This window comes from Mobula hypostoma, chromosome 19 (assembly GCF_963921235.1).
Source record: "Mobula hypostoma chromosome 19, sMobHyp1.1, whole genome shotgun sequence".
In the NCBI taxonomy this organism is placed as follows: domain Eukaryota; kingdom Metazoa; phylum Chordata; class Chondrichthyes; order Myliobatiformes; family Myliobatidae; genus Mobula; species Mobula hypostoma.
Genome location: NC_086115.1, coordinates 49166747 through 49179388, shown reverse-complemented (window position 1 = coordinate 49179388; position 12642 = coordinate 49166747).

Below are 12642 nucleotides of genomic sequence, written 5' to 3'. Positions count from 1 at the left end.
CCTTGTGCACTGTTAGAAATCTACAAATTTCACCACTTTCAGCCCTTGGCTAGCCTGAAACAGTTGTCAAGGTCATCCTCATCCTATGTACTGACCAAGAAACCACAATCTGTAAGAATAGGTAGCCACACCTCCAACACTTTTGGAGGTCCTCCACGCAAGGCTGAATCCTCAGCCTGCTACTCTACTCCCTGTACACTCATGCCTGCATTGCAGATTCCTGTACCCCGTCTACAAGTATGCAGATGAAACCATGGTGGTTGGCCGTATCTCAAATAACCATGAAGGAGGTGCAGAGCCAAGTGACGTGGTGTCATAACAACAATGTCAGCACGATAAAGGAGCTGGTCACTGACATCAGGCCCGTCTACATCAACAGTCCTAAGGCTGAGTAGGTCGAGAGCTTCAGGTTTCTGGGAGTGACCATTACCAATGTCCAAGCACATTGACGCTGTCTGAAAAAACTTACAGGTGCCTCTACTTCCTCAGAAGGCTAAAGAAATGTGGCACTTCTCCTTTGATCCTCTCCAATTTTTATTGAGTCACTGTAGACAGCATCCTGTCTGTATGCATCAAAGCTTTGTACGGCAACTGCTCTGGCCATTATCACAAAATTTGCACAGAGTTGGGCACATCTTGGAAAGCAGTTCTCCCTTCACGGACTCTGCATGCATTTCTTACTTCCTTGGTAAAAGAGTCAGCATAACCAAAGAACCCACTCAGCCCAGACCTTCTCTTGTCTTGCCCCTCCCTTTGGGCAGAAGATACAAAACCCCGAAAGCGCATACCACCAAGCTCAAGGAGAGCTTCTATCCCACTGTTATAAGGCTATTGAATGTTTCCTTAGAACAGAAGATGGATTCCTAACCTCACAATCTTTTTCATTGTGATCCTACACCTTATTGCCTACCTGCAGTACACTTGCTCTGTAACTGTAACACTTTATTTCAAGTATTTGATCATTGGAATCAGTCAGACTAAAGTCTGTAGTTTTGTCAGCCAGCACATCTAACACCATGAGTCGCTATCCCTTTCCCTTACATACAGTACACTAAGACACTGGACCATAGCTGGTTATTCAAGCTAACAAAAGGTACTCAATTTATAAAACAAACCCTACATTATACCAAGCATGGAACTATTACTAGCCAGACAAGCAGTTTCTCTCCAATGGTAGAGATAGAGCCTTTGGAAAGTTCTACCTTAAATGTTTTTTAGCTCAGAAAACAAGTGGCTAAGTGGTACAATTCCTGAAATGCCTCCAATCCATTTGTTAGATGTTGCGGATAATAAGCCAAGATGGAAATAAATAATGACTGTCAGGTGCCATGGAAAGAAATGGTATTATTTTTAGAGATTAGCAAGATAAAGAAAGACAAACTTTACCAGTGAGTCAGAATGGCCTATGAAAGAGCTTCTATATGTTGCAAAACTAGAGATTGAAATGCAGAGATGATCAAGATAATTACAATGAAATAATAACTTACATGAAGGCTTAAATTGTGCATGAAACAAAGGAGCAATAGCAATAATGGAGATATTTGTATGAAAAACAAAGTAAGAATAAGTCAACATATTTTTCTTTTCATTAGTTCAGAAAAATTGTTGAACGTGCCAATCAGGAAATGGCCAATCCAATGGACTTCCACAGATATCAACAGCGTTGACATTTAAAAAATCAATTTTATTGTCTACATGTCGAAGGCAAGGCCAAAATTTATTTCTCTTTCATATATGCCGGTGACATTAAACCTGATTCTCTCATGGTCCAGTCCATGAAATCCACATTCCGGATCACGGTCCGGTCCATCAATCCTTGTTCTGGGTTTTCCTGTTTTCTCCCTTGTTCTGTTGGGTACCTTAATTGAGGCACCTGATTCTCATTGTGGACTGGCACATAAATACCTCTCAATCCAAGGATTCCCTGCTGGACTGTTCCCTTCCCCTCCCCATCTGAATCCCTGGCAGTTACTTTGGCAGTTTATCTCAAAAGTTACTTCGGCACTAATCTTTGTCTGTTGCCTTTGCCTGCTACCTTGCCTGCAACCTCGCCTGCCTCCTAGAAAGGGTCCCGGCCCTGCGCTGCTAGGAGTCCCGACTCTGTACCCAAGAGCCTAACCAAGCCAAGTCCAAGAGCCGAGCCAAATCTAGTTCAAGAGCTATGTCCTGTGCTGGAGTTCCCTCACCCAGCCCCAGGAGTTCCCTTGCCCAGCCCCAGGAGTTCTCTCGCCCAGTCCAGAAGTTCCCTCGCCCAGCCCAGGAGTTCCCTCGCCCAGCCCAAGCCACGTCCAAGAACCTCGTCCTGTCCAAGCCACAGCTCTGTGTTCATGTCCTGTGAAGGAGTTCCACGTCCAGTCCTGTAGCCACGTCCTGTCCTTGCCAAGATGCTAGTCCCAAGTCCTAGCCTAGACCTGGGTTCCAGTTCCGGTTCCGAATCAAGACCCAGGTTCTGAGTCCCAACCAAGACCCAGGTTCCAAGTCCTTGTCCAGGCTCTGGTTCCAGAGTTCCATTTTCCTACACCAGGCTCCTTGTTCCTAGTTCCACAGCCAAGTCCTAGCCCAGGCCTTGAATCCTAGCCTCGTCCAGGGACTGTGTCAACGTCCAGTGTTGTTTCTTCCCTTGCTTTCTTGTCATACCTAGTCCTGTTTCTAGTACAGTACTTCAGTGTCTGTGTCTTGCATTTGGGCTGCCATCAACGCCCGCCTTGTAACAGATTCTGATTCTGAGAAGATGGCACTGAGCTTCCTCTTGAACCAATGTAGTTGAATCGAAGGTACAGTTAGGGAGACTGCTTCAAGATTTAGACCCAATGACGTTGAAGGACCAGAGACATATTTCCAAATCAGGATTGTGCAAGGCTTGGGGGGGAATTTGCAGTTGGTAGTGGTCATGATAATATTTTGGCTTGTGTGCTGTGCGCGACATTTCTTTAGTGGGTGCACCATGGTCAGGAGGAATGTTGTTTTATTTGGTTGGATATATGTGCAGTTAGATGACAATAAAGTCGAACTTGAGCAGGGCTATTTGAGTAGCCTAAGCATGTAATTGGAGTACATTTTGTGGATGGCGGATACTGCAACCACTGTGCATCAGCAGTTGAGGGAAGAATGTAGAGGATGGTTGATGGAAAGAAGGTGGCTCTTCTTTCCTGGATGATGTCAAGCCCCTTGATAGTTATTAACACTTATCCCGGCAAGTTAAGAATATTCCACCACATTCCTTTTGCCTTACAGAGAGTGAAAATGACTTTATATGATAGGAAATGGGTTCTTTGCTGCAAGATAACCAGGTTTTGACCTATTATTGTGGCCATGATATTTATACGACTGGTCCATACTGACCTCCAAGATATTGATGGTGGGAACTCAGTGATGGTAGTACCGTTGAATGTGAAATGGTTAGATTCTCCCTCATTGGATATAGTGATCATCTGCCACGTATTACTTGCTATTGATCAGCTGCTATACCTGAAAGTTCTCTAGCTCTTGTTGTATGCACGCATGGCCCACTTCATTTGCTGTAGCATTGCAGACGGAATTGAATGCTGTGCAATTGTCAGCAAATATCCAGTCTCTGGCCTCACAAGGGAAGGAATCTCAGTGATGAGGATAATGATGATGGTTCGATCTGAGAATTCCTACAGCAAAGACCTGAGGCTCAGATCTGCATTTTCACAGTCTGTTGTCTTCTGCACACTGAATAATTTTTCATTGATCATATCACAGTTACTCTTCTACAGATTTGTTGAGTACACCCACAAGAAAATTAATCTCAGGATTGTATATGGTGACATATGACCAAGGAAATTAAAATTTACTTTGAGCTTTCAACTTTGAATTGACCTTCAACAACTTGTGTGAAATTTGACTGGGGTGTTTTCCTTTCCATGTCCATTGACTAGTTGATGCCACCTTGTGGTCAAATGTTACCTTGATGGGAAGGACTTTCAGTTGCACCTAATCGCTGGAAGTCAGTGCTTTGTTTTATATTTGGTCCAATGTTAAAATGGGTTCTGGAGCTAAGTAATGTTGATGAAACTGAAAATAGGTATTAGTGATTGGATTATTGTTGTGCACACGTGGATTGCTAGTAATTTTACAACAGTTTCTATCACCCTGGTGATGCTTGGGAGTTAATTGATGGGCAGTAATTAGTCAGATTGGATCTTTCCTGCTTTTGAACATACCTGAGTAATTTTCCATATTGATAAGTAAATGCCAGTGTTGTAATTGCATTAGAATAGCTTGGCTAGGCGTGTAACTATATCTGAACACAAGTATTCAGTATTGCAGGTGGAATGTTGCCTTGTCCCTTGGTCTTTTAGATAAGGAGCATGGCTATTTGTATTTTATGAAGGAAGTTTCACCTTTAAAACTATCTAACTAAAATAAAATTGCTGTACAACCCCAAGTGCACAGTGCACCAAAGACTGAAAATGTTTGCATGCTCAAGATGTTTATCTAAGTCAAATTGATAGTCTTGTCTAGACTAACTCAAGATAAAAATCATGACCCATAATGAGAAAACCCAAATACCAGCCTTAACATTTGGAAAATGCAGAATGGTTGCACATTAAATTATCAAGTAAAGAACACCATTTCCTCTGTGCCTCTATTTTGGCCGAGTGGGGTGAACTTGATATCCTCTATGATCTAAGTTTGTGATAACTTTTGTGTCTAAACTAAAACACTATTATTGTTAAATATTTTATTTATAAATTTCTCTAAAGATTCCACCACAGTGCTTCTACAACTTAAAAATTGCATTAAAGTAAATGAAAACAATACACAGAAGGAACAGGAAATGGGGGGATGTGAGCTGTGTGTAGGATTTCCATTTAACATAGCAAAATAATTTAACAGAATTGCCAAACTGCAGTCATTTTCTAGTACTCAGTAGTGAATATATAACTCAGAAACAGGGCCCAATAAAGACCAATTAGTAAAACTTCAAGCCAAATTGAAAACAAAACATATACCTTTCTATTATAATTTATTTTAGGATTAATATTAATGTTTTGAGATGACATTCTTGTTTCTCTGTGGATATTTCAAGAGCATGCGAGACAGAGACAGAGGGACACAGATGGACAGAGACGGACGGACGGATGGAGACACAGACTGACACAGAGAGACAGAGGGAGACACAGAGATGCAGAGACACAGATATACAGAGAAAGATAGAGAGACAGAGAGAGAGAGTCAGAAAGCGAGAGAAAAGATGGTCCTACATGTGGCTATTGAAAGCAAGACAAGTACAATGTGAATTAGGTATTGTTATAGAGTCATAGAATCAGAGACAATACAGCACAGAAACAGGCCCTTTGGCCCATCTAGTCCATGCTGAACAATTTAAACGTTCTACTCCCATCAACCTGCAACAGGGCTATAGCCCTCCATACTCCTACCATCCATGGACATATATAAACTTCCCTTAAAGATTGAAATCGAGCTTGCATGCATCACTTGTTTTCTAACTCAAAAACAGTAAACGAATTGAAGTTGTTACAAGGGAGCTGAGAGATGTGAGTCTTAGTTTGTTTTAACTTCAGTGAGGTGTACACATATAACGTGGTGGCGTGATGACGTATGCCATTTATGTACTTTTACATGTAACACTCAGCTATATCGGCTCGTATTTATCTAGGGGAAACTCCGTCCGCCACCCAACCGTGTCGCCCAGTTGCGTCGGTTGCTGTGCAATGCCACCTGGTACGACTTCAAACATCAAATATCAGACAGCACACAATGTACACTTTACAGATTACACTTTATAAATCTTACTGGGACTATGAGATTAATAGAGATACAATATAAAAGAAAAAGGTGCCAGACTTATCAAATTTCAATTTCTTCATGCACACAGTTGGAGCTCATATCCCGGGGTCTTCTCTCTTCACCCTGCGATCCACTCCGACCCCCTCGACTTGCCGCTTGGGACCACCCAAGGTGATGGACCAGAGCGTTTCCAGCACGTCTGTCTTCTCCCGGTCTCTCCTGGAAAGCCCACCAAACACACCGGTTCCCAGCCATATGAGACAGAATATCACCCCAAAAAAAGAATAACGTGGACACTCATTGGTTTATTCCCTCCTTATCATTATTGATAACCTAAACAAGCTGCTAACTGCTAGAAAAAGAATCACTGTCTCAGCAGTTAACATCACAGAGAAACCATTTTAATTATAACATAACAAAGAAGCCATTTTGATTAGCATACGCAGTAACATAAAAGAAGAAACCCCTTACATACAGATAACCCGCTATGCATTGTGTAAACAACAAAGAACACTTAATCAAACAATATATTACCAAATATTACTAAAATATTATTAAATGTGCAACAGGTATAGCTTCACTTAAATCAAATGCTCCTTAATTTGGTTATACAAGATCATTTTTGTATAGTATTTTGTTTAGAATTTGAGGAAAAGGTGAGCTATGTTTGGATTTATTTTCATGGTTGGCTGAAACATCTTTCTCTCATGTAAACTTCCTTGATGTCATTTTTAGTGCATTTTTATCAAACATTTGAGATAAAAATATTGCAATGAAACTTACATAATCAGAACGACCATTTTATACCAATGAAGGCTAATATTTGATAAATAGACCTATAGTAAGTTACTAAAGCTGAATCACATAAGCACATCACTAAAAGACATACAATATATTGAAACTATGTAATCTGATAAAAATGTAAAATATTTAAATTCAGAAAGCAATTATGAATAAACTATAACTGAAACTTGATTTTTAGAGACGTCGCAGCACCTTGCATTAAGGAGGAGTCACCTAAACAAATAGTTAATAACTAATTGTATTGATGCTGCAACAAATTTTCAAGTAGTTTTGACCAATTGTATCCCATTTCTTTCCAATTGAATCCTACATTTCTCACCAAATTGTCACAGAGATATTGTTTTACTTCAGCCATCCTTGATGATTTTGGTTATTCACAGCTCCTCCGAGATGTCACTCTACTCACTTAAACCTAAGTAAACCAGTAATTGAAAAATCATGAACTAAGAATGCAGTAAGTCTGAAATAGCAAAATAGAAAGTGCAATAACTATTCAGCAGGTCAAGGCAGCATTTAAAAAGAGAGACAGTGTTTAAAATCAATGGCCTAATGATCAACACCATGAAACATCAACTTTCTTTCTCTCTCCAGCATACTTTAGGTGCTGAGTACTTAATTCCAACTCTCCTACAGTACTGTGCAAAAGTCTTAGGGGCATATATAAATCTGGGTGCCAAAGACTTTTGCACAGTACTGTAGTAATTTTACGTATTGCACAGTACTGCTGCGGCAAAAAAACAAATTTCATGACATATGTGAGTGATGATAAACCTGATTCTGATATGGGTCTCTTTGGTGGACTGAGAGTGGGAAGGGGGCAGGGAGAGGGGAATCATTGTGGGAAAAGGGGGAGGGAGAGAGGAGGGAGTGGGAAGCACCAAAGTGATATTCCATAATGATCAATAAACCAATTGTCTGGAAACAAATGACCTCGCTTGGTGTCTCAGGGTTGGGTGTGTCTGCACCCACACCACCCCTCACCCCGGCACTCCTTCTCTGCCACCTATCCCACACCCCTCCCTTGCTATTCCCCACATCCTTTGCTCCCGCCGGATTTACAAACTTGCCCTATACTGCACGTTGACAAATACAGTACTGTGCAAAAGTCTTAGGCACCATAGCCATACAGATGAGCCTAAGTCTTTTGCACAATAGTGTATATGCAAACCAGTGCTTTTTCTCCTCACTATCTACATCCTTCCTGTCAGTGCCATAGATAATTGATCATTTGATCAACAAATTTTATCCTTGTACTTCCTGCCATTGTTAAAAAATTCAAAACTACCATTATTTCAACTCTGTTCACTCACAGCTTCAAAGCCTTTCCATTACAGTTATCAATATGCAAATTTTCCCCCAAATGTATTATCACAATTATCCACCTGCTTAATCTTTTCACTGTCAAGTCGTGAAATGTTTAGCAGTCCTCCAGGTTTCTGAAGAACGGACAATCCTACAGTACAAACACTAGAAAATCTGCAGATGCAACACACCACAAAATGCAGGAGGAACTCAGAAGGGCAGGCAGGATCTATGGAAAAGAGTAAACAGTCGACGTTTCAGGCTGTTTGGAAATAAATCAACGGTTGACGTTTTGGGCTGAGACTCTTCAGGACTGTGAAGGAAGGGGGAAGATGCCGGAATAAATAGGTGGGGGGAGGGAAGGAGGCTAGCTGGAAGGTGAGAGGTGAAGCCAGGTGGGTGGGAAAACTCAAGAAAGAATCTGATAGGAGAGGAGAATTGACAATAGGAGAAAGGGAAGGAGAAGGGGACCCAGGGGAAGTAATAGGCAGGTGAGAAGAAGTGAAAGGTCAGAGTGGGGAATAGAGGAAGGGGGCAGGGAGAAAATCTGCTCATTGGAAAGGAGAAGTCAATATTCATACCACCAGGTTGGAAGGTACCCAGACGGAATATAAGGTGTTTGTCCTGCATCGTGAGGATGATCTTGTCTCGTTGGCACAAGAGGAGGCTATGGATCATCACGTCAGAACAGGAATGGGAATCGGAATTAAAATGTTTGTCCACCAGAAGTCCCACTTGTGGCGGATGACGAAGCGGTCCCCAATTTATGAAGCGCCTCACCAAAGTAGAGGAGTCTGCTTTGGGAGCACCGGACAAAATAGACAACTGCAGCAGATTCACAGGTGAAGTGTTGCCTCAGCTGGAAGGACTGTTTGGGATCCTGGATGGAGATGAGGGAGGAGGTGTGAGGGAAGGTGTAGCAAGGATAAGTGCCTGGAGGGAGATTAGTGGGGAGGAACAAATGGAGAAGGGAATCACAGGGGGAGTGATCCCTGCAGAAAGCATTGGTGGGGGGGAGGTAAATGTATATTTAGCAGTGGGGTCCCTTTGAAGATGGCAGAAGTTATGGAGGATGATGTATTGGATACGGAGCTTGATGGGGAGTTAGGTAAGGACAAGACGGACTCTATCACTATTATGGTGGTGGGAAGATGGGGTGAGTGCATCAGTACAAGAAATGGAGGAGATGCAGGTGAGAGCAGCATCAACAGTAGAGGGAGGGATACCCCCTTCTTTAAAGGAGGAGGACACCTCTGATGTCCTGGAATGAAAAGCCGCATCCTAGGAACAAATGTGGCAGAAGCGGGGAAACTGAGAAAAGGGAATAGTATTTTTACAGGAGATAGGGTGGGAAGAGGTATAGTCAAGATAGCTGTGGGAGTCAGTAGGTTTATAAAAGATGTCGTTTGACAGTTTGTCTCCAAAGATGGAGACAAAAAAATCAGGAAAGGGGAAGGAGTTGAATTTAAGGGTAGGATGGAAGTTAGAAACAAAATTGATAAATTTGACGAGCTCATTATGGGTGCATAAAGCACAGCTAATGCAGTCACAACCTACATTTACTAGGAACAGAGGACCAAGCACCAACATTCCCTGGGAATACACCAGTGTCAATCTTTCTCCAAAATGGATGCCTCCTATTTATCCTAACTCAATCGTTGATGAAGCCAAGGGCTTCACTTTATCAACTCCATTTAGAAATAAAAAGACATTATAAGATAAGATAAAACTTTATTTATCCCAATGGAAATTATTGTTGCAAGGTTGCTCAGTCAGAAATATATACTATAAAATACAAAATATAAACATTGAGGTACGAAAAAGAATACAAAATGTGCATTAAAAAGTAATGGTGCAAAATACAGATGTGCAATGAAACCATATACTTATATACTTAAGGAGGAGGAGATTGTAGGGTCTTATAGCCACACAGAGAAAGGATCTCCTGTGGCGTTCAGATGTGCACCTCGGTGGAATCAGCCTGTTACTAAAGGTGCTCCTCTGTTTGTCCAGTATGTCATGGAGGGGGTGAGAGGGATTGTCCATTACACTCTGTTGCTTCTGCAGCTTCCTTCTCTCAGACACAACCACCAGGGAATCCACTTCCACACCCAGAATAGGACCGGCCTCCTTGACGAGCTTATCAATCTTCTTGGCAGAATAAAAATGTTTTATTCCACCTGCTAATCCATACTTAAGTGGTTGAGAAGTAATTGACATTTCTCAAATCAGTGCAGCATGTTTTTTATAAGGAATTTTACTTGTCAAAAACAAATCTCTACTTCCCCTTCCTCTAATTCCTCGAAGCAATTGGCGCTTGAATACCATGTTCAGGCAGGCCACTGTACATGGAGTATTCTACCCTAAAATGATTAATAATTTCATAACATCTTATATAAATATTCCAATAACTATCTCCATACATCAGAGAGAAAGAACACCTTGTTATTTCTATGTTCCTCTGCACAGGGACACTGAAACCAATTAAGGCTCTGGCCAAGATCCATCAACATGACACAAATCAAGAACTGAACCCACGACAATCTGGAATTTGTGACCTAATTAATACTTCAGTTGTTACAATTTAGCCATGAGCCATTGGGGGAGTCTATTTATTCAATGACATTTACTGAATAGTAATGAGTACAGTTACTGCAGAATCAGAATTTGTGATTAAAGCAAGAGATTGAGCATTGCCTGAGTTGACATCATGGGCCAGTGCAAGGTGGAAATTAGCATTTGCAATTTCAAAATTGGTATTGATTGGAGATTTGTGCTCTCTGCAGCTAGCTTAAAGCAGAATGGAAATGTCATTGACTGAACTGATGAGTGGGTCATCATGATAGAATGTGATGCTCATCTGTTTGGAAAGAGTAAACCTGGCATGTGTTGCCTTGCTACACTTCATCTTCCTATCTCATCAGTAAAATTTGAACTGGCAAGAACAGATGCCCAGGAGAAGTTTACAGCCACATAACTCTGCCTGTCTGGCTTAAGGAACATAACAGCGAGAAGCAAAATAATAAGTGAAAGCCACAGAGCAAAGATTAGATGGGTGCAAATGACTTTTTAAAGAACTGATGCATATATTAGAAAAGAAATTCAAACTGTTTTAAAAAAATATTCACACCCTATTTATTTGACAATATTTTGTCATTTTTACCTATGCTTGGGGACATTTGAATTCATGAAGCTTTGTGAAATGCATTTTGTATCTGAGTATTGACTGGGTTAACTGAAAGGCCATATCCTTTCTGACAATCAAGATACTTTAGGATTCCTTAACATAAAAAAGGTTTACATGTGAAAGCACAGCTGCACAGTATATTTTCATTTAAAGCTATTGGTTAAAATATTCAATGCATATTAAGCTTTTATGTATTTTTGCTTCATTTAGTATGTGCATGTGTTATATAAAATTTGCATTAAATAGCATTTGGAGGCAACTACATATAGCCTCAAGCCACTGGCTACTGAACCAAAAGTGACTTAATTGTACAGTGTTAAAAGTATCTTATTAAACTAAACATCAGTACAGCCTGAGCAATCTGTCAATGTCATTCCAGATAACTGACTCACATTCAGTGCAAATAAAATGGATCTAGGCCAATAATTGGCTATTGTTGAAGTTGTCATTTGACTGTGTGCCTGAGCATTAAGGATAAGTAAATGGTGGTCTGTTGTGTCAGAACCAATGCAGTCAAAACCTGAACAGCCAAAATAATTAGCTCATCCAGCTCATTACAAAATCAATTGTCAAATCAACACCAATCTTTCACTTTGAAATAGAGTGGGTGGGATTACATCACTGTTCAATATAAATGTTTTTGCCCTTCCTAGATTTTTTTGCAACAAAATTTTTTGCAACACCCTAGTTCAGATTTTTACTGCTATGCTGTAGGTATTCCATGTTAGCAGTTCTGCAAGAGCAGTCTGTTCTGCTTTCAAGCAACAAACATTAAATTTGCTGGTGAACGCAGCAGGCCAGGCAGGATCTACAGGAAGAGGTACAGTCGACGTTTCGGGCCGAAACCCTTCGAAGACTTAGTTCTCTGAGACTTAGTTCTGACGAAGGGTCTCGGCCCAAAACGTCGACTGTACCTCTTCCTATAGATGCTGCCTGGCCTGCTGCGTTCACCAGCAATTTTTAAGTGTGTTGCTTGAAATTCCAGCATCTGCAGATTTCCTCGTGTTTGTGTTCTGCTTTCAGCCTGTTTGGGTTACCGTTAAAGATAAGGAATGTGTGTCGTCCAATCAGGAATGGTGAAACTGGGAGAAAGTTCTAGGGAACACTGGGGAAGAGGTTTTGTGATGGACACTAAGGTGATGGAGAGAGAAGGAGCTTGAGAGAACTGGCCGTAGGATGTGATCTGGCGGGAATGTGCGATCCAATGGAACCCAAGAGGGGATCTTTTACCGGGGAGCAGTGACTAGGTGAGTGAGTACATCAAAAACAATGGCTTCTGGAAGATTTGAGCTCCACTGTGCACGTGTGATTGTTTAATTATAATGGGCCTTTTTTGTTTTTTTCTTTTTTTCCTTTAATTTGCTCAAGTTTGCTTAAGTTACTATTTTTAAATATACTTCTTTGAAGTTGGAGGCGGAGTTAAGATGGCGCTAAACGGCAACTCCTTTGTTTGCATCTTCAGAAACAGCTCTATTTCCATCTTTAATATCTTTATTTTTCCCTTTCAGGGTTCTTTTGAAGATCCTGACCTGGAGTTACACGCTGACTTCGGTTCTTTGCGGGAATGGGAC